Here is a 26288-nt window from a genome sequence, read left to right as displayed (position 1 = left end):
ATTTATGTTCTATTTTGTTTTATCTGTTCAGATCAGCTGCGGGAGCCCGACACTATTATTTCGGCCAAGTTTGGTGACTCTTGGTCTTATGCAGTGAAGCTCTGGGCAGGGAGGTCTTGGCTAGGGCACTGGCAGAAACTGGGTTTGTTCCCTTCTAAATAATGCAGGCAGAATTCCCTGGCCTTTGATGTGATGTGAACAGAACCCAAACCAAATAAGTAAGTTTCCAGGAAGTTGAGACTATGGGGATTGCTTTTGGCAGAGTCACTTGGAGGTGACAGTCATTCTGGAGGATGACCAACAACTTAAAAACATGCCCTCAGATGCCTTAAGCCTGGGGATTTTACTTTTGGAGACATGCAAACTCCTTCTGGAATTATCTTCTGGTTTGGATGGTGTTTGGACAATGGAGTTTCTATGTTCAGCTCTGATAAGAAGAGAGGGGCCAACATGCATTAGGTGGAAAAGTTACCTTCTTAAATTCAGAAAGTGCTTAGAGACAGCTTAAGAACCATAGAATTCTCTAGAACATTTTACAAACATCAGTAAAGGTAATTGCAGTGTGCATCACATGGTTTTAAAGATACTTCTCTGCTGCTCACATTCCCTTACATGTTTTTCCCAGGGGCGTTCGGCCCAGACTCTAGCTGGGATCTCTGGGGAAGACAGGGCGGTACAGACAAACGACTGGGTACAAGAGGCAGAGAAGAAAGCAGCCTTCCAAGTAAAGGGCAGCCTCAGTTCAAAGGTCAGTTTTTGGCGGGTTGGGGTGGTGATAGGCTCAGGTGATGCCTGCAGCGAGCAGCTGAGTGCTGGAGTGAGGGAGCGCCACAGTTCTGGCAGGTCCAGCCAAGTCTGGCCCAGCATTCTGCATTTCGACTGGCCCTTCTGTGATGCATTTCAGTTCAGCTTCTGAATCAATTGTCTTTTCCAGGGTAGCTGTCAATCTCTCAGCGAGCTCAGCCCTAGTCTCTGCCAATTTGGATTTCATCTCTCTTATCCCCGAGCTTGCCTTCCTCAGAGAGGGCTGTTTCCAGCATGTTCGAACACTGCAGGTTGTGATCCATCCGTCTGACCTGCTTATCCATCACAGAACAAGAGCACTTGGTCCCCCCAAAGCCCCCACGACCACCACCACCATACAGGTCCCCTCCCCTACTTCTCCACTGCCTCTCTTGTCATGGGCTTAGTATGTAGGCTAGATCTCTAGTTCTGTTTTCTTCTCTTTATCTTCAAGCCCCAATTTGTATGATAAGCTTCCAATCTCTCTGTGTCCTCCCAAACTTTCTGAGCCTCATCTTGCTTTTGCAAGGTGGTAGCCAGGCACTCATGAGCTTTCAAGGTAGGGTTTTTAAATGACCCATGCAGTGTGTAATAAATAAATCAGTATTCTAATTCTGTAACGCTTTACATTGAGAATCTACACCAAAATTCCAGGATGCTGCCACTTGTTCAAGCTGTTTTAGATTCTCCTTTTGAGTCTCTGGCATATTCTTTGGAAATCTTTTCAACGGTAAAAGACCATGGTTTGCGGGCAGGCCTAATTTTTATTATTTATTTATTTATTTTCTTTTTTTAGGCCTAATTTTTTAGAATGAAAATGACTTTGAGCCCAGAGTGGTAAATGGAGTTGGTAATCATATGGGTCACACACACAATTGAGATAGAAACAATAAAATGAGCCTTATATGATGCTAAGAGTGCCATAAGGCCCTCAGTCCTGGGGAAAGAGAACCCTAGTACTGGGCCCATGATTTAGAGGGCCCTGCAGAGCAGGGATGCCTGGGTGGCTCAGTCAGTTAAGCGTCTGCCTTCAGCTCAGGTCATGATCCCAGGGTCCTGGGATCGAGCCCTGGGCATCGGGCTCCCTGCTTTTCCTTCTCCCTCTGCCCCGTTCATGCTCTCTCTCGCTCTCTCGGTCTCTCTCAAATAAATAAATAAATAAAATCTTTTAAAAAATGAAAAATAGGGGCGCCTGGGTGGCTCAGTTGATTAAGCGACTGCCTTCGGCTCAGGTCATGATCCTGGAGTCCCGGGATCGAGTCCCACATCGGGCTCCCTGCTCGGCGGGGAGCCTGCTTCTCCCTCTGACCCTCCCCCATCTCGTGCTCTCTCTCTCTGTCTCATTCTCTCTCTCAAATAAATCAATAAAATCTTTAAAAAAAAATAAAATAAAAAAATAAAAAATAAAGACCACATGGAACCTCTATCACTCAGGGTCTAGTGCTCAGCACTGATAGAATACAACTCACATCCTTGAAACCTCTGTCCTTGTGATTCATGCTGTTCAGGCCCGGGGCAACTACTTCTCGGTTTCTATACCATACCCTTGATGTCTTTGATGCAAAAGGTATGTGTCCGTGCTGCTCCGTACACCGCCTTGGAGAGCCAGTTGGCTTGGAGTAGCAGATGTGCTTAATAAGAGAAGAGATAGCCGAATAAACTGGTCAAATACACTTTCTTGGAGAGCTGAATGCAATAGCTTCTTACTTCGGGAACTGTCATTCCCCAGTTAGTGTCCGTGTCTAATTTCACCCTTCTCTTCATGTGACTATTTGTGACGGAAGAGGAAGTTCACAAAAATTGCACATGGTGGCTGAGGATGATTTTGCAATATTAAGTATGAAACAATTCATGTTACTTTTAAATATCTATGTAGGTCTAGATGTAACACATATGAAGTGTGATCTTAATTCTTTAGAGTAGCTACAAATGGACACTGAAGACTAAAATTGTGAGGAGCTATATGTATTTTTTAAAGATTTTATTTATGGGGCGCCTGGGTGGCTCAGTCGTTAAGCGTCTGCCTTCGGCTCAGGTCATGATCCCGGGGTCCTGGGATCGAGCCCCACATCGGGCTCCCTGCTCGGCGGAAAGCCTGCTTCTCCCTCTCCCACTCCCCCTGCTTGTGTTCCCTCTCTTGCTGTGCCTCTCTCTGTCAAATAAATAAATAAAATCTTCAAAAAAACTAAATAAAATAAAGATTTTATTTATTTATTTGAGCGAGAATGAAAGAGAGAGAGAATGAGAGGGGCAGGATCAGAGGGAGAAGCAGGCTCCCCACCGAGCAGGGAGCCCGATGCGGGACTCGATCCCAGGACTCCAGGATCATGACCTGAGCCGAAGGCAGTCGCCCAACCAACTGAGCCACACAGGTGCCCCGAGGAGCTATATTTTTACAAATATTTAAATATCTGTTTTAAATTTTAGTATTCACTAATTATAGTTTGTAATCTGCCATTCATATCAAAAGATGATTTTAAAAGTGTGGAAGAAAAATGACTCCTCTGGAAAGTATATATATAAATAATTTTAATTTTTATATTTTTAACTTTAATTTACATTTTCATGAAAGTGCGTTTAAATTATATATACTTTGATTACAAATTCACTTCATTTTTTAATCTTTCCAATCATTACCATCAATAGAACATGAATGATGTGAAAATCTTGATTAGTAGAACAGAAAACATAGCCAGTGATTTTTTTTTTACTGATAGGAAGAAAAAAGAAATTTTCTGAAATAAATAATTTATAAATTACATTTTCATTTTTTTTACTCATCCAAGTTTGCCAACCCCTCAGCAAAATATCCAAGCTTATGAGATAATAATTAAACTCTGTTGCCTTTGATATATTGCTGACTTCCAATCATATGAAGCCCAAGGCTTTACACATAGGGTTTTTTTTTTTCCTTTATATTATGAAGGTGTATTTGTCAAGTGAGAAGGATGGGACGTATTTTATTTAACTGTAAGTTTGATTTATAACTTTTAATTATTTGGACATATGGCGTGTGGGTCGCAAATTGCAGTCTTTCTCTAGGCTCTGCGAATGGTGGGCAGGATCTGGGGCTTTATAACAAACAGGTTCCAGTCCTCTTTTGAGTGCTGTCATCCTAACGGTAATACTTCCAAAGATGACTACTAAGGAAAACGCTCACTTGCAGATACATATCTATTTAAAAACTACTGATTCTAGGTGCAGAGCTATGTGTATAGTATGGCCCCACCTGTCTTTCTTAGAAAGGGTGGTATATTCATCAAATATCAGTATGTATGGGGCGCCTGGGTGGCTCAGTTGGCTGGGCGACTGCCTTCGGCTCAGGTCATGATCCCAGGGTCCTGGGATCGAGTCCCACATCGGGCTCCTGGCTCAGCAGGGAGTCTGCTTCTTCCTCTCCCTCTGCCTCTCCCAATGCTCATGCTCTCTCTCTCTGTATCTCAAATGAATAAATAAAATCTTAAAAAAAAAAAAGTTACGAGAGATAACTCTCAGAGTTATGAGAGAGATGTCGTAACTCAAAAATGTCAAAACAGTTACAGTTGAGAGACATCAATGGACACAAGAGTTACCTGAGATGGGGCACCTGGGTGGCTCAGTTGGTTGGGCGGCTGCCTTCGGCTCAGGTCATGATCCTGGAGTCCCTGGATCGAGTCCCGCATCGGGCTCCCTGCTCGGCGGGGAGCCTGCTTCTCCCTCTGACCTTTCCCCCTCTCATGTGCTCTCTGTCTCTCTCATTCTCTCTGTCTCAAATAAATAAATAAAATCTTTAAAACAAACAAACAAACAAACAAAAAAAACTACTGATTCTTCTTTGTGGTAGTACTTCCCTATCACTGGTCACATGACCGAAGCATATATATATATATATATATATATATATGCTTATATATGCATATATATATATATGCTTAGGGATATATATATATATATATCCCTAAAAGGTAATGCATAAATTGGACTTCCTGAGTGACTTACAGGGCTCTCTATTTGAAAGATTGCTTGTGATCAATTTTGTATTTTAGAGCAAAGACTCTTTACAAAGCAAGTTATCATCTTTTTAATTTACATATTTTTTGAAATCTATGCTTGCTTGAAACAGTGGTTCAACCCTGAACACACATTAGAATCATCTGGAAACGGTTTAAAAAATATTGACGTCCTGCGGCGCCTGGGTGGCTCAGTCGGTTGGGCGACTGCCTTCGGCTCAGGTCATGATCCTGGAGTCCCGGGATCGAGTCCCGCATCGGGCTCCCTGCTCGGCGGGGAGTCTGCTTCTCCCTCTGACCCTTCCCCGTCTCGTGTGCTCTCTGTCTCTCTCATTCTCTCTGTCTCAAATAAATGAATAAAATCTTTAAAAAAAAAAATATTGACGTCCTGTCCTACCCCAGGAGATTTTTAACTAATTGGTCTAGAAAAGGGCCCAGGCATCAGTATTTTATTAGTGTATTTTTATTTATTTTTTGCTTCAAAGTTTTACTTTGAAATAATTATAAATTTGCAAGAAATTCCAAAAAAATAAAGTACTGGAGGTCCCATGTACCCTTCACCCAGCTTCCCCCCCCCATGATAATCTTGCATAACCATAGGACAATATCAATTCCAAGAAAATGAACCTCTGCTGAGTTTATTCAGATTTTTTTTAAAAAAGATTTTATTTTTATTTTATTTATGAGAGACAGAGAGAGAGAGGCAGAGGCAGAGGGAGAAGTGGGCTTCCCACAGAGCAGGGAGCCCGATGCAGGACTCGATCCCAGGACCCTGGGATCATGACCTGAGCTGAAGGCAGACGCTTAACTGACTGAGACCACCTGGCACCCCGAGTTTATTCAGATTTCATCAGTTTTACACATGCTTGCACGTGTGTGTGTGTGTGTGTTTCTAGGCAATTTTACCACATGTGTAGATTCATGTGACCACCCCACAAGCCTCACTCATGCCCCCTCCCCCCTCTAACATCTGCAACCACTTATCTGCTCTCCATTTCTCTAATTTGATATTTCAAGAGTGTGATGTAAATGGGATCAGAGAGTATGCAGTATGTAACATTTTGAGATTGGCTTTTTTCACTTAGCATAATTCCCTTGAGATTCATATAAATCATTGCATGTATCAACACTTTGTTCCCTAGTAGTCCATGATATGGATGTACCACCGTTTATTCAACCATCCACCCACTGAGGGCATATTCGGCTTGTTTCCAGTTTGTGGCTGTTATGAATAAAAGCTGATGCAAACATTCATGTAACAGGTTTTTGTGTGAACCTTAATTTTCATTCCTTTGGCACAAATGACCAAATGTGGAATTGCTGGGTCGTATGACAAGTACGTGTTTAGTTTGATAAGAAGTTGCCAAACTATTTTCCAGAGTGGCTGTACGTTCCCACCAGCAATGTAGGAGTAGCCCAGTTTCTCCCCATCCTTGCCAGCATTTGGTGGTTTCGCTACTTTTTTTTTTATTAGCCATTCTGATAGTTGTGTAGTGATATTTCCTGGTTTTAATTTGCAGCTCCCTAATCGCTAATGATATTGAACATATTATCATGTGTTTATTCACCATCTGTATATCCTCTTGGGTGAAATGTCCCTTCATGACTTTTGCCCATTTTTAAATTGGATTGTTAAATTTAAATTTTAAATTTATCATGAGTTTTTGAGAATTCTTTATATTTTCTAGATATTTTCTATTGTCGGGTATATGGTTTGCAAATATTCTCTCTCTCTGTAGCTTGTGTTTTTATTCTCCTGAGTGTCTTTCACGGAGTAAAACTTTTTAATTTTAATGAGACCCAACTTTTCAATTTTTCCTTTATGGATCCTGCTTTTGGCATCAAGTCTAAGAACTCTTCACCAGGACCTGAGTCCTGAAGACGTTTTCTTATTTTTTTTCTAAAAGATTTAGTTTCATATTTTATATTTACATCTGTGATCCATCTTGAGTTAGTTTTTATATAAGGTATGAGATTAATCTGAGATTCATTTCTTGCCCATGCATGTCCCATTGCTACAGAACCATTTGTTGGAAAGGCTATCCTTTCTCAACTGAATTATTCTTCTGTCTTTGTCAAGAATCAGTTGGGCATATTTATGTGGGTCTATTTTCTAGGTCCTTTTTTCTGTTCCCTTGATCTGTGTATCCCTCCATCATTACTAACACTGTCTTGATTACTGTAGCTATATAAACGTTAATATCAGGGAGAAGTGATTCCTTCCACTTTATTCTTCTTTTTCTAAATTGCCTTAGTGATTTAAGGTTCTTTGCCTTTCCATGTAAATTTTATAATAAGCTTGTCTATGTCTTGCTGGGGATCATCTCAGGACATTTTGATTTAATTGGCCTTCAACATAGCCTTGACCTTAGTAATTTATAAAAGCCCCCCACCGCCCCTGCCGCCAGATGATTCTGATGTATAGCCAAGGTTGTAAGCTTTGGTTTAAAGCTAGACACAACTAAACAAAAATTGTTTTTGGAGAATGTGTAACCCAAGTGTTGGCTTGAAATTTTGAATAGGTGGGGATCTTATAAGAAAAATGGATTATGAAATGAAATTTAAAGAAGTGAAAGGACGAGAAATAATCTCTTAATGGCTGGGTAGTCTTTATCAAATGCTCATCCAAGGAGGTGGAAGCCTACATTTGAAAAAGTAGCTCAACTAATCTTTTTTTTTTTTTTTTAAGATTTATTTATTTATTTTAGAGAGAGTGAGAGAGTGAGCAATGGGGAGAGAGAAACTTGAGCAGACTCCACGCTGAGCACAGAGTCCAATGTGGGACTTGATCTCACAATCCTGAGATGCGACCTGAGCCGAAACCAAGAGTCTGATGCTTAACTAACTGCACCACCCAGGGGCCCCTGCTCAACTAATCTTGATGAAGCTCCAAAGAGTGGAAAGAATCGCTGTCCAGCCACAGAACTCTCACTTGGCTTGAACGCACAAAAGACTTAGGTGCCGTCTTGGCCACACCTATGGAGGCAAAATACTCTAGACAGGTGTGGCACAATTTAAGAATGTGAAAGCATTTCCTCCTCCAGGAACATGGTGATAAAAAGAAATGTTGAAAGTTTAAAGGATTTTAAAAGGTGGGTTAGCTCAACAAGGTATTTTGAATCCTGAGCCACATTCAGAAGCTTATCTGAAATGAAATCAATAATGGCAGATATGGTAATATATTTGTTATTTTCTTTCTTTTTTTAACATTTATTTATTTTAGAGAGAGAGAGCGCGCACACGCACGTGTGTGAGTGCAGGGAGGGGTATCGGGGAGGAAAGGAAGAGGGATAGAAGCAGCCTCTGTGCTGAGCACAGAGCGTGATGGGGGGCTCGATCTCACAACCCTGAGACGAGGACCTGAGCCGAAATCAAGAGTCAGGAGCTTAGCTGACTGATCCACCTAGGTGCCCCACCTTTCTTTCTTTCTTTCTTTTTTTTTAGCTATATCCAGTGAGCATCAATGTTATTATTTTCCTTACAATTTCCCTATAATTTAGAGCAGTCTTTAGTGACTAAGTGAATATATGCTTGAGGGTATATCTGCTCCCTTTAAATGCTATTCATATTCTATCCACCCCCTGCAATTAATACACACATAGCTGTAGAAATGACAGAGTTATTAAGATGATACCATTTCAGAGCAAATTACAGTCCTTTTCCTATCTTCAACAGCGTACCAGGTAGCTGGCGCCACCAAAGTTTGGGTCTGAAAAGAGATAGTTTGGGGAAGCTGGATGTTCGTTTGCAACTACATTTATATTTCTCGAGGCTGCTTTCTGCAGTGGTCACAGAACCGGGAAAGAGAATTCTTGACGTTTTCTTCCCCTTGCCCAGCTCATTACCTTCCCCTGCTGGTGATCTCTCTCACAGTGAAGGAAACTGGGCCACCTCCCAGCACAACCCTCACTTCCCGCCCTCGGAGACCCTTGCTCACGATGAAGTTTCCTGGTCTCCCAACTCCAGCCGTTCTGAAGGTCTGACGCAAAGTCCCCAAGTCTGTGTTTTCTTTGGGGAAAGCAAAATTTCTTTGAAGTTTTATGTAAAAGTCCTTATACAGTTTACATCATCCTAAGTCACAACATACTTATATTTGCTTCTGTTGACAGTGCATTTCTCCCAAATCTTTTATTTTATTTAAAAAAAATTTTTTCCCCCAAATCTTGTATTAGAGTGACCCACTGTGACTAGGTGTCATGAGCATCCTGTGGCTTCGAGTCTCCGCCGTGGGTTGCAATACGTCCTCCTCCATCATTGGTGCACCAGTTCAAAGACAGTACTGAGAGGCTCTCCTAGCTGCCCGCTCTCTTCAGCAGACTCCCCCACAGAATGTTCTCTGTTCTGTCAGCAGCCACAACCCTCCTCTTTTCACTTCTCCCGACTTCATCAAGAATGTGACTGACCATGATCTGTTCGGTTCCCATGGATGTTCCCCTTTTCTAGACTTGCTACCCTCACAAGGAATGAGATAGAAGTGTTCTGGGGTCCGGCTTCTCATCTGAAATGTCATGAGGAAGCTTCCCGGCTCTGGCAGGCCCATGAGGCATCTTTACTAAGAAATGGTTCCTCCCCTGACATATAGGTTGCTGCCTCTCTGCCCCTGCCTCAGTCTCTCTCCATCAGCCCCCCTGCCTGCCCGCCTCAGCCTTCGCTGCCTCTGTGGCTTCCCCCTGCCCCTTCCTCAGCCAAACCCCTTCTTCCCCAGCCTTTGAGACCTCACTGCCCAGCCCCCGAATCAGTTCCATGGCCTCCTCATTTGCGTTCAAGGAATTTAGAAAGTTGTTTTTTATGAACACAGCCGTGATAGAACTAAACATCAGTACTGAGCTTCCACAGCCAGAGAGTTTGTAAACTGAGTTGGAGCTGTGGTATTGTTACAGGCTTTGTCACCCACAGACCCAAACTGACTGTTGTACTTTATGTGAGTTAGTCTTGCTCCAACTCCCCTGGAAGCTCCTGAAGAGCGGGGACCGTGTCTTCTATTTTTTCTCCCCACATTTTCCATAAGCTTCATTGAGAATTGAGAAGGATGGGGGCCCCTGGCTGGCTTAGTTTGTGGAGCTTTCGACTCTGGATCTCGGGGTGGTGAGTTCGAGCCCCACATTGGGGGTAGAGTTTACATAAAAACAAAGAATTGAGGAGGATGTCAGAGATGCAGCAAGAAGAGAGATGATAAAAGAAAAGAGCACGGGCTTTGGAGTCTGTGTGGGTAGAATAATGGCCTCCCCAAAGATTGGCCACATCCCAATCCCCAAAACCTGTGAATTAAGGTTGCGGGTGGAATTGAGGTTGTTCATCAGCTGACCTGAAAGTATATTATCCAGGTGGGCTCAAGAGAATCATGAGGATCCTTTGAAATACAGAGGCAGAAGAATCAGTGACAAAGTGATGTAATATGAAAAGGACCTGAGCAGCTATTGCTGGCTTTGAAGACAGAGGGGACCCACGGACTGTGGCCATCGTGGGCAGCTTCTAGAAGATGGAAAAGGCAAGAGGATAGATTTTCTAGAGTCTCCAGAAAGGAATGCCACCCTGCTGACACTTTCGTTTCAGCCCGGTGAATGAAACTCATTTTGGACTTCTGAACTCCAGAATTGGAAGATAAAAAGTATCTGATGTTTACCCTCTCCCTCTACTCCTCCCCTGCTCCTGCTCGCGCTCTCTCTGACTCACTCTCTCTCTCTCAAATAAATAAATAAAATCTTAAAAAAAAAAAAAAATCTGATGTTCCAAGCCACAAAGCTTAGGGCTTTATATGAATTTTGGCAGGCTACATGAACTTCTCATCTTCAAAGCAGGTAGAATGACACAAACTTTGAAGGACTTTTATCAGGATTCAGGGAAATAACTGTATATGTACCTCTGGCACAATACCAACACATAGCTGATGCTTCGTGAATGTTCTCTTTCCTATAGAAACGATCATTTCTAACTTATACTTGATCTATGGATTTCTTCTTTTTTTAAAAATTAATTTATTTATTTGAGAGAGAAAACCGCATAAGCAGGGGGGAGGGGCAGAGGGAGAGGGAGAAGGAGAGAGCAGACTCCCCATAGAGGGTGGAGCCCGAATGGGGGCTCGATTTCAAGACCCTGAGATCATGACCTGAGCCAAAATCAAGAGATGGAGGCTGAACAGACTGAGTCACCCAGGCGCCCCCTAGGGGTTTCTGATAGATCCTTGATTCATGGTGAGTCAGCCTTTTCTTGAATACCCTGAATGACAGGGAGCCCACTCCACTGTTTTTGTTTTCTACGTGATTGTTATCGCACTCTTCTCCCCAGTTTCTATGTACTAGTTTTATTCTGTCTTTTGGAGTTAATTGGAATAATAGCCACGTGGACACTGCTAGCCTCTAAATTGCTTTTGTGCAAGTCAGAAAACAGACTACCTCTTTCCAAGGCCCTTTTCTTTCGTCTGTTAGAAAATTGTTATAATGTATCAATTTTATAGCCAGGCACTTTGTTGCCACTAGTCAGAAAAATGTTGCACTAGATGTACAGATCCGTGGTGTCTCTGAAATGAATGGTACCCCCTAAATGCAGCCCTATGGGCTGGGCATCATTTGTACATCCCACTGTGGACCCTTGAGCGACCACCTATTTATACAATGCTTTACATTTAGGTATGTTTTCACAAAAGCGATCTAATTTGCTCTTCACAGTAGTCTGTGAGAGAGGTAAATAGGATCCATCTTAATTTTATTAAGTGGGGAAACGGATTCAAATGTTTAACAAATGCCAACGATCACAGAGCAATGTGGTGGAAAACCATTCTGACCTCCAACTTTTATCCAATTCCTATTCCTTTAGTTTCTTATCCTTTGTGAAATCAAGTGAATGTCTCCATGATTTCGGACAAGTGATTGATAAAAATGTTCATAAGGTCAGGCCTGTTGGAAGAAGGGGGATTTACTGAGTGAATCTTGGTGTTAGCAGCTGTGTTTGATATAATCCCATTCTCTTGAGAAAAAAATCATTATAGCCATTTTACAGATAAGGACATAGATAGATTAGCAAGTTGCTCCAATTCCTGAAACCAATGAATAGTAAGTATAGAGATGGTCTTTGAATCCAGTTCTGTCTGCATTCAAAGGCCAGTGTTTTCCTTCTCTAATCCATGCCACATCTCACACGGCAGGCCTCAAATCGTTCTGGATTTTAGACTCCCTGTTATCTCTTATAGGTCAAGGTCATATTTTATTTGTGTTTGGTTGCTTTCTTCCTTCCTCCCACTTTTCCTGAATATCTTTTTAAAAATCAGAGTTAAACAGAGCCTGCAATTGAAACTATTTCTTTAGACCCCCTACCTCCAACCTCTAACCCTTTTGGTGATCCATTTGCAATTATGAAATCAGAATTCCTGTCTTGAATACTTCCCAAGAGCCTTTTTCCATTTAGAGGAGGACTTGCTGATTAATTGATAGTAGGCACTCGATGAAGATTTTTAGAATTTAATTTAGGGATTCCCAGGGAGCCAGCATACTTGGTAAACCTTATAACTACCGGAATTTTAATTTTATCATTGCTTTCATTTGAGCATACATTTTAAAGTTTTGTTTTCACCTCCTTCTCTCCTCCATTTTATAATAGCAAATTAACTCAAAGGGGTTGAGTAAACCAAACCTGGGCAGCTAGCTGGTGAGGACATCAATATAGGAATGAGAAAAATGGGTTCAGTTTAACAGGGATAAATACATCTGAAATTTAGAGCTGAAGTGGGCATTTGTTTTTATTAAAAGTCTGATATCCATTGCCCCTTCTTTTGGTCAGAGAACCCTATTATTTTTTCTTGGAAAATTACTCCCCCCCACCCTTTTTCTTTTCAGTCTGAATGTGGTTGGAGTGAATTCAATCCCAGCTCCGCAGATGGGCATGTGGTATAGGCCTGGCCAATCAGAGTGGTGCATTCCTTGCTTGGGTCAGGGGAGACCAAGTGACCCATCCTGAGGTGGGCCCGTGAGACTCAGACCTGGGATTTCTGGTAAGAGGACAGAATCACTCTGCTTACTGAGAAGGTAGGACTTTTAGCCTGGAACTGCAGGCAGCCATCTTGCCATCTTGCCATCTTAAGGGGAGCATTGCACAAGAATGGGGCCATTCTAGAGAAACACGAGGCCTAGATATGGTGGAAAGCCAGTCCTGAAAACATTGAGACCCTGGATCTGGAGGTCTTTGAAGTGTGTCAGGCGAACGTGATAACCACTACACTACAAACGGTCTTTGAAGTGTGAATACTCTTAGGCTTTTCAGTTATCCAACTAATTAGTTATGTGAGACAGTGAATCTCTGTCTTGTTTGTTTGTTTGTTTGTTTTAGTTGGGTAAGAATACTTGAGGGCGTCTGGGTGGCTCAGTCATTAAGCGCCTGCCTTCGGCTCAGGTCATGACCCCAGGGTCCCCTGCATCGGGCTCCCTGCTCAGTGGGAAGCCTGCTTCTCCCTCTCCCACTCCCCCTGCTTGTGTTCCTGCTCTCACTCTCTCTGTCAAATAAATAAAGTCTTTAAAAAAAAAAAAAGAATACTTGAAACGGGATTTCTGTCACTTGCAACAGAAAGAAACAATGAAAACTTGATCAAAAAGCCAATTGATAAGTACAGGATTGGGAGACATGGCCTAATAGCTATTCGTGTGGAAAAGGATCTTAGTAGAAATTCTTAACTCATATTTAGTTGACATCTGACTTCGTGAAATAGGTAATATTAGGTCTCAGTTCTATACTGAGGAAACAAATGAAATAATGAAAATTTACTTCTATGTGGCAGGGATATTATTAAGTTCTAGAAAAAGCTGATGATAGTTTCCATCTACACTGCACTGGCCATTTCTCATTTGGAAGATTATTCTCAGTTTTGTGAAATGATTTTAAGAGAGATGGGGATAAAGGATAGGGTCTCAGGAGGAGGGGGCTAGGATGGGATAGGATCTTAAAATCACACCATTATTGAAGGAATAGAAGTTTAGATAAGAGGGGCACTGGGGTGGCTCAGTCAGTTAAACATCCAACACTTGATTTTGGCTCAGGTCATGATCTCATGATCTCAGGGTCATGAGATGGAGCCCCAGGTCAGGCTCTGTGCTGGGTGTGGAGCCTGCTTAAGATTCTCTCTCTTCCTCTCCCTCTCCCTCTGCCCCTCCCCATCTCCCTCTCTCTGAAAAAAAAAAAAAAAAGAAAGAAAAAAAAAGATTAGGCACCTGGATGGCTCAATCGGTTAAGTGACTGACTCTTGGTTTCAGTTCAGGTCGTAATCTCCCGGTCATGAGATCAAGCCCCACTCCATCAGGCTCCAGGCTTAGTTTGGAGTCAGCTTGGGACACTCTCTCCCTCTCCTTCTGCCCCTCCCCCCTGCTTGAGCATGTGCATACTCTCTCTCTCTCCCCTCCTAAAATACATAAATAAATCTTTTAAAAAAAGTTTAGCCTTCCTTTTTTAGAAGGAAGGCTTCTAAAACCTTCCTTTAGGAAGGCTAAGCCTTCACTTTCTTAGAATAAAGAAAGGATCTTTATTTTATATTTTTTATTATGTTATGTTAATCACCATACATTACATCATTAGTTTTTGATGTAGTGTTCCATGATTCATTGTTTGCATATAACACCCAGTGCTCCATGCAGAACGTGCCCTCTTCAATACCCATCACCAGGCTAACCCATCCTCCCACCCCCCTCCCCTCTAGAACCCTCAGTTTGTTAAAGAAAGGATCTTTAGAATAAAGAGGGATCTTTACATAGATTTTTAACTGCTGTCAATTGGAAGAAAATTTATTTTATCATTTTCTTTTCTTTGGCAGAACTAGGAATAGTGGTTAAGAGTTTCAGAAAGGCAGATTTTAACTCAATATGAGCAAAATTTTTAGATAGTATGCTCCTTCCCCTGTATCTATCATGGGTTACATATGAGCCCCATTTGTTGGTTATCTTCTTAGAAGAACCAGTTGACATGAAAGTGTTTTCACTGTTTAAACAGAGTTCCTTCCCGTCCTCCAGTTAATAACTGAGAGCAGACTGTGTTTGTCTGTGCATCATTATATCTGTATGGTCTGAGACAATGTTGGATAAGTGTTATAATATATATTCAACAAATGTATGAATAAAAGTGTTGTTGGTTTTCTAAAGTTACTTCAAAAACAATGTTCTACCTGTCTTAAGACTTTGTGAATTTATATAATTGACTTAGATTAGCAAAATATTAGTTTATACTTTTATGCTACAATGCTAAGCACATAGCAGGACTTGACCTCTGTCTACTAAAAAGGAATTGTGGCTTCATTTAGTTTCCATATACTTTATATAAACTATCCTTATGTCCTCTCATACTGTATCATATTGATGGGATAACTTCCCCCCAAAAAACACTTCTTGGAGAAGGACTATGTCTTATCAAACTCCATATGAAAGTACTGGGAGGTTCTAGCCTGCTCAATAGGATGAGAATAAGAAATGGAAATAGAACAATGAGAAAGGAGGAAATAAACTGTAACTTTTAAAAGAAGATGATATGGCTTTCTACATAGAAAACTTAAAAGAAGCTATAAACAAATACATTAACAATAAAAATTTAAAAGGTTGCCATATATAAGATGATAAATCAATTTCAAGAGTACATTACAGCAAACAGGACACGTAAGGTAAAAAAGAAAAATTTACAAGTGCAACAGAAAACATATAGAATTGTTGAATCACCTGTCGTACCCCTGAAGCTAATGTAGCATTGTGTGTCAACTATACTCAAATTAAAAAAATAATAAAAAACTATAAAACTAAAAAAGAAAAATTCAAGTAACTCTTACCTTTGTGCGGCGGTGATGCACTGGGAAGGGGCACACAGGGCTTTTTAAGGCACTGACTTTCAAATATTTTATTCACTTTTTCCCTAAAAGAATTTTGCAAAACCATGCATTTGCTCCTACATTTTAAAGTTAACATCAAAAATATTCCATTATAAGTTGAAAAAGTTGCAAAGAATGTAGTTTCCAACATATTGTAAATATTGACATTTTAAAGTAAAACTGCTATATTTGGCTCTTAAAAGTATTTAATAGAACATAAAACGGTAATGATTCGAAACCGTCACCAACCAACCATTTAAAACACACACAAATAAGCTCTTAATATGAAAAAACATGTAAATCTTCCCTCTTTCTCTTTGAATCATATTTGTACTCTACTTCCTCCACAAATCTTTGTCCTGATAGGTACGTATGCTTGAAAGTCTTCTACTGATTACCCTTTCAAATTTTCCAAAACAAGATGCATGTAAATGTAATTCTTGACATTCATCTAATTTCCTGACATCATAAGGCTATAAGATAAAAAAAAAATCCTTTGGGTGCCTGGGTGGCTCAGTTGGTTAAGCATCTGTCTTCGGCTCAGGTCATGATCCCAGGGTCCTGGGATCGAGCCCGATGTTGGGCTCCTCGAGCAGGGAGCCTGCTTCTCCCTCTGCCCACAGCCCCTTCTTGCTTGTGCTCTCTCTCTCAAATAAATAAATAAAATAGTTAAAAAATTAAAAAAATTCTTCTAGATGGAGTTATCTTTTATAATTATTACTAAATGCTTGATCAAACTCAAATATGTTATAAATATTTTTTTTTAAAGATTTTATTTATTTATTTGAGACAGAGAGATTGAGAGACAGAGAGCATGAGAGGGAGGAGGGTCAGAGGGAGAAGCAGACTCCCCACCGAGCAGGGAGCCCGATGCGGGACTCGATCCCGGGACTCCAGGATCATGACCTGAGCCGAAGGCAGCCGCTTAACCAACTGAGCCACCCAGGCGCCCCTCAAATATGTTATAAATATTGATAAATAATAATTTAATATGAAAAGTAAAATTTACTAGAAATACATCTCTTTATAAGAATCATGATCTTATTTCTATGCCTTTAATGAAGAGAAAAGTTTCTACCAGTAAAAACTGGTAGGACTAGCAGTTAGTTTATTTAAATAAAAGATAGAGGGGCACCCGGCTGGCTCAGTCAGTGGAGCATGTGACTCTTGATCTCAGGGTCATGAGTTCGAGCCCCCTCTTGGGTGCAGAGATTCCTAAAAAAAAAAAAGAAAAAGAAAAACTAGGAGATAGAAAATTATAAGCATTTTATAGGGTGAAATAAGAGGAGGAATCTCAGTAATTACAAAAAGAATCATAATATAATCGTTAAAATAGGTTTTAGTTACTCCATTAAGTGCCACATATCAAAATGGAACAAAATTACATAAAAGTTTTATCTTTGGGTTTTATCCAAAGTTATCCTGAAAATGTTGGCAGTCCCAGAAAACATCCCAGTTACATTGAAAAGAATCAGAATCATTCTGCTTCTTTAGCTGATCAAGATGTTTTTATTTCCAGCAAATGATACACCCTAGGAGAGAGTATTGAGAATAGCTGAAAATAAATGCTTACTTTTAAGATATGGGGAAAAAAGCCCAAGTTTTGAGTGTTGAATATTTCTTGTCCATGTTCTCTTTGTTTTGGCCTCCGGGATGTTTTCCCCACTCTTTGAAAATGGTCCAGGGAAGGAAGAGGTGAAAATCATCACTGCTACCCCTCCATCCTTATCACCGTCGATCTGATTTCAGAGCATCTCCAAAGGAACCGAAATGTTTGATTATAAAACTCATGCTTTACTCTTTTTTTTTTTTTAAAGATTTTATTTATTTATTTGAGAGAGAGAGCACATGAGAGGGGGGAGGGTCAGAGGGAGAAGCAGACTCCCTGCCGAGCAGGGAGCCCAATGCGGGACTCGATCCCGGGACTCCAGGATCATGACCTGAGCCGAAGGCAGTCGCTTAACCAACTGAGCCACCCAGGCGCCCCCATGCTTTACTCTTAACAGAAATATATATAAAATGGGAAACAAAGAAAGCTCTGTGGGTTTACTGTACCCTTAATCCTTCAGGAGACCTGGCATCTGGAGATGAGAAGGTTTACACCCCAGGAATGGTCCACTGTGAGATTTGCAAGGGTTGCTCTGGTCAAGTGGAAGGATTATGTTGAACTTAAGAGTTCTTAGGCAAATTGGCTTTAGGTAGAGTTTATACGGAATTTGGGTATCTAGCAGTAGACTTCCTGAAACTGGTAGGTGCTTATGTATCCTAGAAAGTCCTTATGTACCCAGGGATGGGAGGGTGAGGGTGGGAGGTTAAGTCTCTATTTGAAGAACACTATTGATGGTATTCCTGATGTTCTGTTTCTTAAAACGGGTTGAGGGAACATGCATACCTGTTTTACTATTTTTATTGAAATTACTATTACTATTTACTATTTTTATTTAAATTAAATATATGATAACACTTATAATATGATGTATCTTTCTATAAATATAGTTTAAAAAATCTATGATGTTTGCAGGCAGTTTTATTTCTCTCTCTGTCTCTCTCTCTCTCACACACACACACACACACACACAAGGGGAAACTGCAGCTCAGGAAGATTGGGTTCATAGTGAGAGAGGGAAGCTGAAGGACTCCATAAAAGTCTGTTTTTGCTCCTTTTCTTGCTTCTATTCTTGCTAGGCCCTGTACCTCACCCCACTTTACACACGCCTCATAATGCATATAGGGTGCGTCCTCCTTGTAAGGGACAAAGAGTTACTGATTTCTTTAAAATCGATAACATTTAAGGAAGGACCAGATGAGAATGGCCGGATAAAGCCATCATATGCATATTCCAGACCAAGTGCACTGGACATCTTGACATGAAGGCCTCCTGGCTCCAAGGAACAACACCTGGGCCTTTGTCTTTGGTCTTTGTCTTTGTGCCTGGCGGACACATACACCAGACTACTGTCCTCACGAAAAACTTCCAGACCCTGAACAAAGATGAGACTCCCTCCTTTCCTTTCTGAATCTCCCAGACACTCTGTACCTGCATTCTCTTTATACCTTTAATAAACTCTTTCACCTCCAGCTGCCTCGGGATTGATATCCATCCTGGGGGAAGCCAAGGATCCTCTTAGTTGGTCCTGCAGGGGACCCCCTCTGGGTCCTCAGACCTGGCCTGCCTGCATCAATAGGTGTGTGTTCTGTGAAAGGGATCTATATGCAAAATGACCTCCAAAGGCCAAAGGAGCTGGAAGACTGAAGGAAAAGCTCGATAAGTCTAGCTTGATGAGAAATGGTTTATTAGGGGACTTAGGGACAGAAATATGTCTTGCACTGCTGCAACAGGAATAGATCTTTGCAACCCACCCCTGGCTAAGACCTGCTTTTATAGTCCTAGAGGCTGGGAATACATGCTGGGGACCACCCAGGAGGAGAATGTTTGAGAATAGGTGTGTGTCATCATCTTATCTCTAAGGCAGATCAAGGATGTCATGCCACCAGGGAGTACTTAAGGATGTGGTTAAACAAAAGGAAAGAATGTGCGGTGGGGGGCTGTGCTCAAGAAGGTTTTAGGTCACAAAAAGGCCATCAAAGCAGATTTGTCCAAGATGGTGTTAGTCTGGTTCACACAGTGTGACAGTTGGGAAAAATGTAAAATTTTCATAGCTGGCAGGAGAATTCATCTCAGGGAAAGAACTGTCTTAAGAAGGAAAATAATAAGCCCTTTAATGGGATAGATTTTAAAGAACTTGGTAAACAAAGTGATAGTTCAATCGTTTTACATTAAAAATAAAGGAATTTGGATAAACTGTTACATATATGGTTAAATGATATTCCATATGGGTGTCAAGACCACTCAACGGGGAAATGACCATCTCTTCAATGAATGGTGTTGGGAAAACTGGACCTTCACATGCAAAAGAATGAAATTGGACCTTATCTTCCATCATATCCAAAAATTAATTCAAAATGAATTGCAGATCCAAACGTAAGACCTAAAATTAAAAACTCCTAGAAGGAAACATAGGGGAAAACTTAATGACATTAAACTTGGCAACGGGGGTGCCTGGGTGGCTTAGTTGGTTAATCGTCTGCCTTTGGCTCAGATCATAATCTCAGGGTCCTGGGATCAAGCCCCGCATCAGACTCCCTGCTCAGGGGGGAGCCTGCTTTTCCCTCTCCCTCTGCTGCTCCCCCTGCTTGTGCTCTCTCACTCACTCTGTCTCTCACTCAAATAAATAAATAAATCTTTAAAAACAAAACAAAACAAAAAAACTTGGCAACGTTTTCTTGGATACAGTACCAAACGCATAAACAGCAAAGTACAAAGAGATAAGTGGAACGACATCAAACTTAAAAACTTTTGTGCATCAAAGGACAGACTCAACAGAGTGAAAAAGCAACCTATGGAATGGGAGAAAATACTTGCAAATCAAATATCTGATAAGGAAAGGATTAATATCCAGAATATACAAAGAATGCCTACAACTCCACAACAAAAAATCAAACAACCTGACTTAAAAATGGGCAGAGGACCTAAGTAGCCATTTCTCTAAAGAAGATAGCCAGATAGACACAACCACCTGAAAAGATGCTCAACATCACTCATCATCAGAGAAATGCAAATCAAAACCACAATGAGAGATATCACATTATACCCATTAGGATGACTACTGTTTAAAAAAAATTACAGAAAATAGTAAGTGTGGGCAAGGATGTGTAGAAATTGGAAGCCTTGTGCACTGTTGGGGGGAATGTAAAATGGCAAAACTACTATGGAACACAGTATAATGGCTCCTCAAAAAATTAAACATAGAAGTATCAAATGATTCAGCAATTCCATTTCTGCGTATATACACAAAAGAATTGAAAGCAGGGTCTCAAAGAGTATTTGCACACCCATGTTCATAGCAGCACAATTCACAATAACAAAAAGGTGTCTGTTGATGGATGAAAAGCTAATGTGGTCTATACATATAATAGAATATTGTTCAGCCTTAAAAAGGAAGGCAATCCTGTCACATGTTATTACATGCATGTACCTTGAGGACATTATGCAGTATGAAATAAGCCAGTAACCACAAGACACAACCATATGATTGCACTTATATGGGATATCTAAAGCAGTCAAATCCACAGAAACAAAGTAGAATGGTGGTTACCAGGGGCTAGAGGGAGGGGGAAAAGGGAGTGATTATTTAAAGGGTATAGACACCCCTGTGCTCAGATCCCTGCAATGGCTCCCTATTGCAATCAAAGGAACTGTAGAAATTGTTATAATGGTCTCCAAGGTCCCCATAGCCTATTCCCCAATGCCTTGCTGGCCCATCTGCTTTCTCTCTCCCCTCACTTACTCTGTTCCAGCCTTCTTGGCCAGACTGATGTTTCTCTATCCTGCCAGGCCTATTCCTGTCTTAGGGTCTTTGCTCTAGACAACTCCTCTTTCTGGAATGTTCTGTGCCCAGAAATCCTTGGCTTCCTTCAAGTCTTTGTTCAAATGTGACTTCTCAATGCAGCCTACCCTGACCACCTTATTGAGTATGTACATTGTTTACCCTGCTGTACTTTTATTCTATGTACTCCTCATCTTCTGGCATACTAATATTATATTTTTTTATTGTTTATGTCTTCCCCTGCTAGAGTGTGAGCTCCACTGGGGGAGTGATTTTTGTCTATAGCTGATGTGTATTCCAAGCACCTAGAATAGCGCTTTATAAATAAAGTCTCCTTAATAATTATTATATTTGTTCAGTGTTGAATCAGTCTTCATTAGCGAAAACACTGTTTCCCCAAGTGAATCTGGGGAATGCTAATTCTGAAGGATACATCATATACACAAAAAACGTCCTGTGGTCAACTAAGCTTGATGTCCCTTTCTTGGAGATTGACGATTGACATGAGTAAAATTTTTGTGAAAAACCTAAACTTGTTTTACAGGATACTCTGTGAGAATTGACCAATAATGATTGAAAAATGTTTAGGAATAAGTGAAAGTTGCAGAAATGGCCCATTAGGAATACAGGAAAAGATCCAAGGGAATAGAGGCAAATACCCACTTCAGTCCTATAAATAACAGACTTCACTGTCCACTCAGCATTTAGGGCTGGCCAGCCTAATGTGCTGACCAAAGGCTGCCCGGGCTCTGAAAAACAAGCTGGGTCATGAGGACTTAAATTAGTGGAAAAGAGACAGTCATGAGTCCTGTTGGTTGCATTGATTGCTAGGGAATCATCTATCCATTCAGTCCAAAATATGGTTGTACAAAAAAAAAAAAAATTAAAAAATATGGTTGTGCTTTGCACTATCACTGGGTCAGGTGCAGAACAGAAAGTGAAGAGGAGGGTGAAAAATACAAGAGCTGAGAGAGATTCCAAGTGGTCTCCACGAGGAATACAAAGACTGGGCTTTAGAGTTAATGTTATGGAGTTCTCTGAAACCTATGATGAAGGTGACCTCAGCAGCCACACCCACAGTGAGGCTGGGGGTGCTGCAGAGAGAGTGGGGGCTGAGCATGTCAGCACACCCAAAGACTCAGGGCCATCAGGCAAGGCCCTACCTTGCTTTTTTTTTTTTTTAACTGCAGCCAACCAGAGAATCCTGGCAGCATAAGCAGATAGGTTTCTGCCTATCTCTATATTCTCAAGTATTATCTTCGATCATACTTTATTATTCGTAGAACACTTCTTTGGCAAGAGTGAGTATTTGGAACACAGCCAGAGAAGCAGGAAGTAAGGGGGTGGGGGAAAGGCCTCTGAATATCCAAGATAGACAGTATGGAGTTTACTTAAGATTGAAATACTTCACTTCTTCCAAAACTCCTTAGGCACTAAGCCAAAGCCTAGTGAAGACAATCTATGGAGTTGCCCAGATCATGGGAGACCCAAAATGGCGGACAAGGCAGCGACAACTGAAATATGAGAGCAGGAGACTGAAAAACTAGAAAGTAGACACAGAAATTGAGAAAGTTCACCTCTTTGGGCATAATTTTAGGGCAAGGACAAACTCTTGATGCATTGGTGGACTCCAAGACGTAGCTGTTATTGCAGGATGGGTTCTTATTCACCATAATGCCTGACTCACTGATAAAAATTCAGTTGTGATCACTAACTCCATTTAAGTATGTGGGGACGCATTTTGGGAAGCTCTCATGCCCAAAAGACTAAAGTTAAAAATAAAATGTCAGCTCATAAAGGGGAAGCTTCAGCTAAGCAGAGTTAATTAATTTGTTAATTAATCTGTTCCTCTTCTAGGTTTTAGGCTCCAGTCCTGACATTAAGAAGTTGTATAAAATCATAGTTATAAATATCGTTCTGAGTATTTTTAGTTAATGGAGTTTTGTTAGCAGGATTTATTTCTGCATTCCATTATCAGTGATTAATTTCTGCTTTGTATTTCTTATAAATGGCTTCTTTCAGAGGTTGGGATATTATTTTGGTTTCTTTTGTCTTTAGACATAAAAGCATTTCCTTGATGCATACATAGGTTAGCACAATGAGATGAGATGTGTTGATTTATCTTGAATGACTAGATTGTACAGTATCCTTAGGGAAAAATGCTAATACTTAACAGTAATAGCTAAATTTGATAGATACTCAGTTATATTAATTTATTCATTTTCTGAACATGTACACATATAAAACAATGTTTAACTGTGATCTCAAGCTTAGAAAATATGCTAGGCAGGTAGGTGGCAAAATACTTTCCAAGCATGGACAGGTTGAGCTAGAATGTGAAGAAAATGGAGCACTCATTGCAAAATCTAAATTCCCTAAGGTTTTGTGGGTGATGTTTAAAGAATCTGCTCACAAAGCAAGAGCGATACCCATCGTGGGTCAATTTAGACCATTCTTCAGATTAGCTTTCAAATGTGAAGTGTGGAGTTTAATGTCCTATGCAGGCAACAATTTCTGCTGTTTTCCTGAAGGTGGACTCCTTGTATAATAAAAAGATTTCTGTATAATTAAAAACAACAATGGAATACCCAGGTTTGAATCCTCCTTTCGCTGTTCATTAGCTCTACATGCCACCTGCAAATTACTAGAAATTAGTATTATGGATAAAAATGGAGAGGATGATGGTGACATAATATTAAAAATGATAATATTTCCTGCCCTTCCAACTTCATAAACTTTTTGGGAGGATCAGAAAGGATGATACAAATGAATACGCTTTGTGAATATTATGTAGTATTATTAAGATGGTAACCTTATATTTACATGGGTTAAATCACTGTAGATGGTGTTAATGTGGTTTGGTCGGTGATTATCTTCGGTTGAGTCTCTTCTGAATGGATTATTAGAATTTTATCTTCTCGAGGGACTAAGTTATACTTTTGTAGGCTTTGAGGACTGTTTTAATTCAGTTTTGTTGTCTGCTTATCTTTGGCTGGTTCTGGCCATGCATGTGATGGGTCTTGAATTTTTATCAGTCCATAGTATCATGTTGCCTTCCCTGAAACATGACAGAATTTTTTCCATATCTTTTTGTCTGGCCTTTAATTTTAAACCAGTCATCAGGATGAGCACTGGGTCTTCTGGATGAGTTCACAATCTGAGCATGGTTCTGTAAGGGAGATTAAATGACTGATCTTGATATCAAGACTTGTTCTACTGCAGATAGAAAACAGGCAAGACAGGGGCGTCTGGCTGGCCCAGTTGGTTAAACGTCTGATTCTCGATCTCAGCTCAGGTCTTGATCTCAGGGTCGTGAGCTCAAGCCCGCATTTGGCTCCCATGCTGGGTGTGGAGCTTACTTAAAAAGAAAAAAAAAACCAAAAACCGAAAAACAGACAACACCCCTGCCACCTCATTTTTGAACAGTAAATGTAATTCCTGTCCACGGGGATGACAGGTGCGTCACGTGTATGGGTGGGCCTCCTGATAGAGAAATGCTTGGTTTTAGAGGAGGCAATGCAACATAAGGACTGAGCGCCCAGGCTCTGGAATCAGACATAGTTTTGCTTAGCCTCCCTAAACCAACCATGATACTTAACTTTGTAAACTCCAGTTTTCTCATCTGTAAAATAGAGATTATAATAACATGGGCTATTCAAACAATTTTTGTAAAGTTATAGCTAATATTTAATAATCATTATGATGAATCTATAGTTGACAAAGGATGTGAACAGAGATAAATGGGAAGGAAAAGAGAGTGATGTGTCCATGGTGGAGCTCTTATATGTCTTAGAATTGTAGCCCATCCTTCAGAAGCCTGTCTAATTAATCTGTAATAGAACTGTTCCATTTGCTTGATATTGCAACATCAGATAGTTCTTTTAGCATTAATTGTACCACAGTATCAATAGAACAGAACTAGGAAGATTTAAGTTCTGTGACATTTTGTTTTCAAGATCTAAGCATAGTTACTGCATTTTTAAGGGAAAATTTTAAACTAGATTAGAACCTGTTTTGTTGAGCTGAAGAACATCTGTAGAGGGCTACTTTCTTCACATCTATGTCAATGTGAAGACCATTTTGGGGAGTGTGAAGAGCAGAGATCTGTTTGTAGAAGATTACGAGTGGTCTGAGTACTTCCTTCATAAATACTACCCAAACTGGCCTACTTTTCCTTTCTGGGCGTTCACGTCTAGTGCTGATTTTTTTTTTTTTTTTTTTAAGATTTATTTATTTATTTGAGAGACAGAGAGAGAGAGCGAGCGCCTAAGTGTGGAGGGGAGGGGCAGAGGGAAAGGGAGAGGGAGAGAAAGTCCCAAGCAGACTCAGCACTGAGTGTGGAGTTGGATGTGAGGTTCAATCTCACCACCTCGAGGTCACAACCTTGAGATCTGGACCTGAGCCAAAACCAAGAGTCCCACGCTTAACCCACTGTGCCACTTAGGCGCCCGGATTCTTTTTTTTTTTTTTTTTTTTTAAACAGTGCTTTCAAGCCCCTTCTGCCCTCAGACACCTCACTTCAGCTGTCATCCTGCTCAGGGTGCTTTCGTTCTGGTCAGTTTCCAGAACTGTGATGTCTAATGAGCCTGTCTAGCCTAGTTGATGGGCAATCATATGCCTGTGACAGCGTGAATGTGGGTGTGGTGAGAGCAGAGATTGTCATCTGCTCTTGGTGGTCTCCCCATCTCCATGCGGACAGGGAATGGGGATAGGGACATTTTTTTCCCCCCTCAGAGGGGGAACATAGGTTGAAAAACTCAGGCCTGACAAGCTTGTTGGTGATGAGCTCCTCCAGAAGGCAAGACTGAGGGCTGAGCTGTGGAGGGGAAGTTTTACTAGTGTCTGGCCGGCCTGCAGGTGGATCTGAAGCTGGAGGCCACATGGATAACAATAGGTCTGCCTGAACGTCACTGCCCACCTGTTCGGAGTCTCCTTGGCTCAATAACAGCTCCCAGGTAAACTGCTGATGCAAAATCTTTGGGCCTCGTTTCCCCATGAATCCTGGGGGTTCACATCAGCTCCCTTTTCCCCTGGTTTTCTACCCATCAGCTCAGAGCCCCGCTTTCCTGAAAGCTTTCTTCATCAGCGGGCACAGGGCAATTCCTGGGAAGAATCTTCAAGACTTTCATGATTCTCCAAACCCATTAATCAACCGAAACAGTTTTCCCAAGTGCCGGTGATACATTTGTCTCCGTCTGGGAACAGAGAGGAAGTGTCCCCCTTTTGAAAACCTGTGCACGAAACAAATGTATCAGAATGCACACCTAATAGAAACACCGTTTCTTACAGAGGTAAAATAAT

Source organism: Mirounga leonina, unplaced genomic scaffold (genome assembly GCF_011800145.1).
Source record: "Mirounga leonina isolate KUSES-001 unplaced genomic scaffold, KU_Mleo_1.0 Mir_366, whole genome shotgun sequence".
NCBI lineage: Eukaryota > Metazoa > Chordata > Mammalia > Carnivora > Phocidae > Mirounga > Mirounga leonina.
The sequence above is the reverse complement of the archived record's forward strand: the minus strand, read 5'-3'. Positions refer to the sequence as shown.